Below are 7,341 nucleotides of genomic sequence, written 5' to 3' on the forward strand. Positions count from 1 at the left end.
GCTCCTATTCATATTAATTATCTTGTTTCTCTTTTACATGTCTTTTAAATATAAATAAGCTTCTTACTACAATATCCTTAAGCATTCAACATATTAATTTCTATGCTAGTTTTTTTTACTTTCAAGACATTTAATACTAAGGATAAAATGAAAAAAAATTATACCTTGATTTTTAAAATGATAATTATTTTGGACAAAATATATTTAGTAAGCATGGCAATTAATATGGACGGAAGGAGTAATATTTTAATGACGTATAACAAATCCCTTTGTAATTAAAATTTTATTCGTTTCTGACAGTACCATTAAAAGAAATCCCAAAGGAAAGATATTCGTTGACGTGTTTAAAACAACCGTAATTATTTAATGCATGCATGACAAGTTAGCATGGCTATTAATGTTCATAAATGTAAATTGGCCATATGGTTTAAGTAGTTGTACTTGTATATTTATTCAAGTGTAAGTTTTGACATTCCTTCGGATTATTGGTAGGTCGAGTTTTTAATGTGAAAAACAGAGTAAAAATGAATACTCGTGATTTTCCATGTCATGGTGAAGCCAATATAGGTTGGGGTTTAATAATGTAAAAGTTTGCGGCAGCCTCATATCTTGAAATACTTGTGGACTTCTAGCAATCAAAATTACCTCATGATAAACTGCTAGCTAGTTTTCTTTTGTAAAAAAAAAAAAATTACCTCATGATAGATAGACTTTCTAGTAAATTAATATGCCATTTTACATGAAAAGCTAGGAAAAATTTGCCACCATGCTTAAAGTAGGACATTCTGTTTTTTCTTCTTTCCTTTTTATGTCTTTTTAGATCAAGCAAATATTTTCAGAATTAAATTTAGTAAATGTAAAATGAAAAGAATGAAACTTGAAACTATAGGAATGGGATTGACCTGGATTATACTTTTGGTATATGGAAGTGATTGATGAAATTGATGTGCAAGAGGAGGCATGAGAAATAAATATTTTTTCCTTAAATAGTTGGAAGATGTGTACCATATATGGGGTGCACTAACTTATGTAACACACTGGTGAGGATGAGTTAGAATTGTATTATCACATTATATAAAAACTTAAATTATTAGAAAAAAAAATTACTTGATTAATTACACATTCAACACGTCATCCTACAATTAAAGTTGATTATTTTTTCATGGGCTAAACACATGGATGGATAGTCTTTTTATTATAAGTAGCAATGAAATTGTTCATTGTCTGCAAATAGTTATGTTATCAAAGAACTATATTTATTTTGTGCACGGTCAAAATCGTATGCCTTCGATCTATAGGCTCGAGGGGTTGCCTTAAGCCCGAATTCAGGTAAGGTCAAGTTTGAGCCCGATGGATCAGACTCGAGCTCGAAGATAGGATGCAAGGCCCGAGGATTGGAGTGCGATGAACACCAAAGCCGAGTACGCTCGACCTCGAAATAATGCTGTTATGGATTTCTAACAGAATGAGCGAGATTCCTGTCACGTCCCCAAGATCATGGCACAAATTCCGGAATAGAATTGTACGATTTCGTACTAGGCGGTTAGACAGCTGTACCAATAATATTCCTTACTGTAAATAGAAATATACCTTATTTAGGGTTTCCCTATTATAAAATGGGGCACCCCAATCATTTGTAACATCATCTAATCATTGGCAAATAATATACTATCTTACTTTTCTGGCTCATTGCTCATCAGACTTGTCTTTTCTCTCTACTGTTCTTACTTTATTGTTTTGGTTTATCTCGAGGTCACTAAGCTCGAGGTCAAAAGTGCTTGAGTAACACTGGTTTGATTCACTTGTTTCTTTCATTTATACCTCACATTTCTTGATTATTAATTAGTATTGAACTAAATCACATATCTTTAAAATCATAAATCAACTTTAATTGTTACTCGTATTTTCGAGGTAAACAGTTTGGCGCCCACCGTGGGGCTAAAGATAATAGTGATTATTTCTTTACTGATTCTCATTACACACGTTATTTTTACACTTTTTCTTGTCAAGATTTTCTAATTCTCAGGATTAAACATGTCAAACTCGCAAAATATACTTGTTCATTACAACGAAGGTCTTGGATTTCATGGGAAAAACAACAATGCAAAGGTCGGTGTACCACCAATAAACCCTGGGGAAGTGCCAAATGTGGAACCGGTTGACGTTAGTTCGCACGTTGCTTTAAATGCAGATTTAGGCACAGACCCCAGAGGGAGTGCACGTAGAGAAGCCCAATCTAGGGGCCAAGGAACACCAGGTATAGGAGATGGGGGAGTCATCCTCCAAGTGATATTCGAGATGCTGCAAGCTCAGCAGATCGCCATCGCTCAATTCCAAAGTCAGAATAAAACTCCGAGTATAGCTGAACCAGAAAACACTCGACGAGCTGAACCAACGCCAAAGAGGTCGAGAAATGACTCGGGGACTGACCCCACCATTATGAGGATGCTCAAAGAGCTCACCAAGAGGATCGAGTCCGGGGAAAAGAAGATTGAGGACAAGATAAGAAGGTGGAGACTTATAACTCCCGTGTAGACTAGATACCGGGGGCGCCTCTAGTTTTGAAAGGTTTAGGTGCAAAAAAGTTCATACAAAAACCATTCCCTCAGAGCGCGGGTCCGATGCCCATCCCTAAAAAGTTCCGCATGCCCGATATACCCAAGTATAACGAGACAACCAACCCTAACGAGCATATTACTACATACACTTGCGGATCAAAGGAAATGACTTGAACGACTATGAGATCGAATCAGTATTATTAAAAAAGTTTGGAAAAACATTGTCAAAAGGAGCTATGATTTGGTATCACAACTTGCCTCCTAATTCTATTGATTCGTTTTCTATGTTAGCAGACGCTTTCGCGAAAGCGCACGCCGGGGCCATAAAGGTGGCAACGAGAAAATCAGATGTCTTCAAGAGAAAACAAAGGAACGACGAGATGCTGAGGGAGTTCGTGTCTAGGTTCCAGATGGAGCGAATGGAATTACCACCGGTCTCGGATGACTGGGCAGTACAAGCTTTTATGCAGGGTTTGAATTAAAGGAGCTCGATTGCGTCTCGACAATTAAAACAGAATCTGATCGAGTATCCAGCTGTGACGTGGTCGGGCGTATATAACCATTACCAATCAAAGATTAGGGTCGAGGACGACCAGTTGGGATCCCCTTCGGGCTTAGTTCATCCTAACAGGTCGGCAGCTAAGCCCCCGAGGGATACAGATAGGGAATCAAGGTCAAACAAAGAACGGTATCAGCCGTATGTTGATCGGAGAAATAACTGTTCGGGATGTAACATTCCTCGGAATGATCGGAGAAACGATCGAAGTCAAAGCTCTCGGGGACTCATGAGTAAGAGCGGGTTCGATAAACATACCAATTCCGTGGAGGCACATCGATTGTCAGAGTATAATTTCAGTGTAAACGCATTAGGGATCGTGTCAACTATTGGAAGAATCAAAGATACTAGGTGGCCAGACCCATCAAAATCGATCCTTCTCAGAGAAATCCAAACTTGATGTGTATGTATCATGGCACACATGGCCATAAAATCGAAGACTGCAGGCAGCTAAAGGAGGAGGTAGCTCGGCTGTTCAACGAGGGTCACCTTCAAGAATTTCTCAGTGATCGAGCTAAAAACCACTTCAGGGAGAGAGATGCAAGAAAAAATGAGTAGGAAGAACCACAACATGTAATCCACAAGATCGTTGGCGGTGTCGACGTCCCGCAAGGACCTGTGTTCAACGCACCAAGGTATCAATCACTAGAGAAAAATGGACTCAGAGTTATGTGCCCGAGGACGCCTTATCATTTTATGACGAAGAAGCGGAAGGCATATCTCAGCCGCACAATGACGCCCTGGTAATTTCTACCCTTTTAAATAAAATTCAAGTTAAACGTGTTCTAGTGGATCCGGGTAGCTCAGCAAACATAATCAGATTGAGGGTCGTAGAACAACTCGGCCTACAAGATCAGATTGTATGTGCGTCGCGGGTCCTAAATGGCTTCAATGTGGCAAGCAAAACAACAAAGGGGGAGATAATCCTACCAGTAAACGTAGCCAGAATCATACAGGATACGAAGTTCCATGTCATCGAAGGCAACATGAGGTATAATGCACTCCTCGGGAGACCGTGGATACACAACATGAGGGCAGTGCCTTCAACTCTTTACCAGATGATGAAGTTCCCAACAGAGGAAGGAGTGAAAACATTTTACGGAGAGCAACGTGCTCTAAAGGAGATGTTTGCACTCGAGGAAGTGGTACCGATACCAGAGCCTTCGACCTCACAGAAATCGAGCATCAAAGGTAAACATGCGGCTAAATAGCAATCACTGCCCCCAGCCTCGACGGAATCGGAGCAACAGGTAATCGAAGACGATGAAGATGACTTCCTTACTCCTCGAACCTTCATCGTTCCCGAAGAGTTCGATGCAACCAAATCAACTGTTGAGGAACTGGAGCAGGTCATATTGGTCGAATACATGCCCGAGAGAAAGGTATACTTGGGAACGGGGTTAACCCCCGAACTCAGGAAAAAACTCATTCAATTTCTTATTGATAATATGGATTGCTTTGCTTGGTCCCATTTAGATATGACAGGGATTCCACCGGAAATCACCACACATCGGCTAAGCATCGACCCCAGGTTCAAACCGGTAAAACAAAAAAAGAGGCCCCAGTTCGAGGTAAAACATGTGTTCATAAAGGACGTGGTAACCAAACTTCTTAAAATAGGGTCTATTCGGGAGGTAAAGTACCTTGAATGGTTAGCCAACGTAGTTGTAGTGCCCAAAAAAGGAAATAAACTTAGGATGTGCGTAGATTACAAGGATTTAAACAAAGCATGTCCGAAAGATTCTTTCCCACTGCCCAACATCGATCGTATGATCGATGCCACGGCCGGCCACGAGATCCTAACTTTTCTCGATGCCTACTCCGGGTACAATCAGATTCAGATGAACACGAAGGACCAGGAAAAGACTTCGTTTGTTACTAAATTTTGAACTTATTGTTACAACGTAATGCCCTTCGGGCAAAAAAATGCGGGAGCTACATATCAACGCCTAGTCAACAAAATGTTCGAAGAACAAATAGGCAAAACAATGGAAGTTTACATTGATGATATGTTGGTTAAGTCCCTGCGCGCAGAGGACCATTTGACTCATTTGCAGGAAACATTCAAATTTTGAGAAAGTAAAACATGAAGCTTAACCCGGAGAAATGTGCCTTCGGAGTTGGCTCGGGTAAGTTCCTCGACTTTATGGTATCGAATCGCGGTATCTAAATTAACCCCGATAAGATCAAGACCATCGAGGATATCACGGTCGTGGATTGTGTGAAGGCCGTGCAAAGGCTAACGAGACGAATTGCTGCCCTAGGTCGGTTCATTTTGAGGTCATCAGATCGGAGTCATCGGTTTTTTTCTTTGCTCAAAAAGAAAAAGGATTTTGCATGGACCCTAGAATGTCAGCAAGCCTTAGAAGAATTAAAGCAATATCTGTCGAGCTCGCCTTTGCTTCACACCCCGAAGGTAGATGAAAACTTTACCTATACTTGGCAGTATTCGAGATAGCGATAAGCGGTGTGCTAGTTCGAGAAGAGCAAGGTATGCAGTTCCCTGATTTTTATGTGATCCGAACTTTAGGGGATGCTGAAACTAGTTAACCTCACTTAGAAAAATTAGCACTTGCATTGATAAGCGCATCTAGAAAGCTAAAACCATATTTTCAGTGTCATCCCGTATGTGCATTAACAACTTACCCCCTTCAAAATATTCTGCATAAGCCCGAGTTATCGAGCCGGTTGTCCAAATGGGCCGTCAAACTTAGCAGGTACGATATCAAGTATCAACCCCGAACGGCCATCAAGTCGCAAATCCTAGCTGACTTCATGGCTGATTTTACGCCGACCCTCGTATCCGAAGTGGAGAAAGAGCTCCTGCTAAGATCGGGTACATCATCGGGGGTATGGACCCTTTTCCCGGACGGTGCCTCGAATATGAAAGGATCCGGGCTTGGCATTATCTTGAAACCACCTACGGGTGGTACCATTAGACAATCTATCAAAACTTTTAGGTTGACTAATAATGAGGCCGAGTATGAGGCCATGATTGCAGGTCTCGAACTAGCTAAAGGCTTGGGAGCATAAGTCATTGAAGCAAAGTGCGATTCACTGTTGGTGGTAAACCAAGTAAACAAAAGCTTTGAAGTTCGAGAGGATAGAATGCAACGCTTCTTGGATAAGCTACAGGTAACTTTGCACCGTTTCAAGGAGTGGACTCTGGATCATGTGCCTCGAGAACAAAATAGCAAGGCCAATGCACTTGCTAACCTGGGATCCTCGGTCGAGGAAAATGATATCGTCCCGGGAACTGTCGTCCAGTTATCGAGGTCTGTGATTGAAGAGGATCATGCCAAAATAAATTCAACGAGTTTGACTTGGGATTAGAGGAATAAATATATCGATTATTTCAAAAATTGAAAACTCCCATCAGACCATAAAGAATCGAGGGTCCTGTGAACCAAGGCTGTTAGGTTTGCGTTAGATGAAGACGGAACATTGTACATGAGAACGTTCGATGAGCCATTGGCGGTATGTTTAGGACCGGGGGACACCGATTATGTTCTACGAGAAATCCATGAAGGTACTTGTGGGAACCACTCCGGCACCAAGTCTTTGGTTCGCAAAGTTATTAGAGCAGGGTATTACTGGGACATCATGGAAAAAGATACTAAGGAATTTGTCAAAAGATGTGATAGGTGCCAACGGTTTGCATTGATGATCCATCAGCTCGGAGAACAACTCCACTCGGTCCTATCCCGTGGCCTTTCATAAAATAGGGAATGGACATAGTCGGCCCTCTACCAACGGCCCCAGGTAAAGCTAAATTTATTTTGTTTATGACTGATTATTTTTTAAATGGGTGGAAGCACAGGCTTTCGAAAAGGTCAGAGAAAAAGAAGTTATTGACTTCATCTGGGACCACATCATATGCCGGTTCGGGATACCTGCCAAGATTGTATGTGACAATGGAAAACAATTCATCGGCAGCAAGGTAACGGAGTTCCTCGAAGCACATAAAATAAAAAAGGATCTTATCAACACCATACCATCCAACTGGAAATGGACAGGCCGAGTCAACAAACAAAACTATCATTCAAAACCTGAAGAAAAGGTTGGACGATGCAAAGGGGAAATTGAGAGAAGTTCTACCCGAGGTCCTTTGGGCATATCGAACAACATCGAAGTCTAGCACGGGGGCTACTCAATTCTCTTTAGTATATGGCTCTGAGGCCCTCATCCCTGTCGAGGTCGGAGAACCCAACACCAGGTTTAGACATG

The sequence above is a fragment of the Nicotiana attenuata genome, unplaced genomic scaffold, assembly GCF_001879085.1.
Source record: "Nicotiana attenuata strain UT unplaced genomic scaffold, NIATTr2, whole genome shotgun sequence".
NCBI lineage: Eukaryota > Viridiplantae > Streptophyta > Magnoliopsida > Solanales > Solanaceae > Nicotiana > Nicotiana attenuata.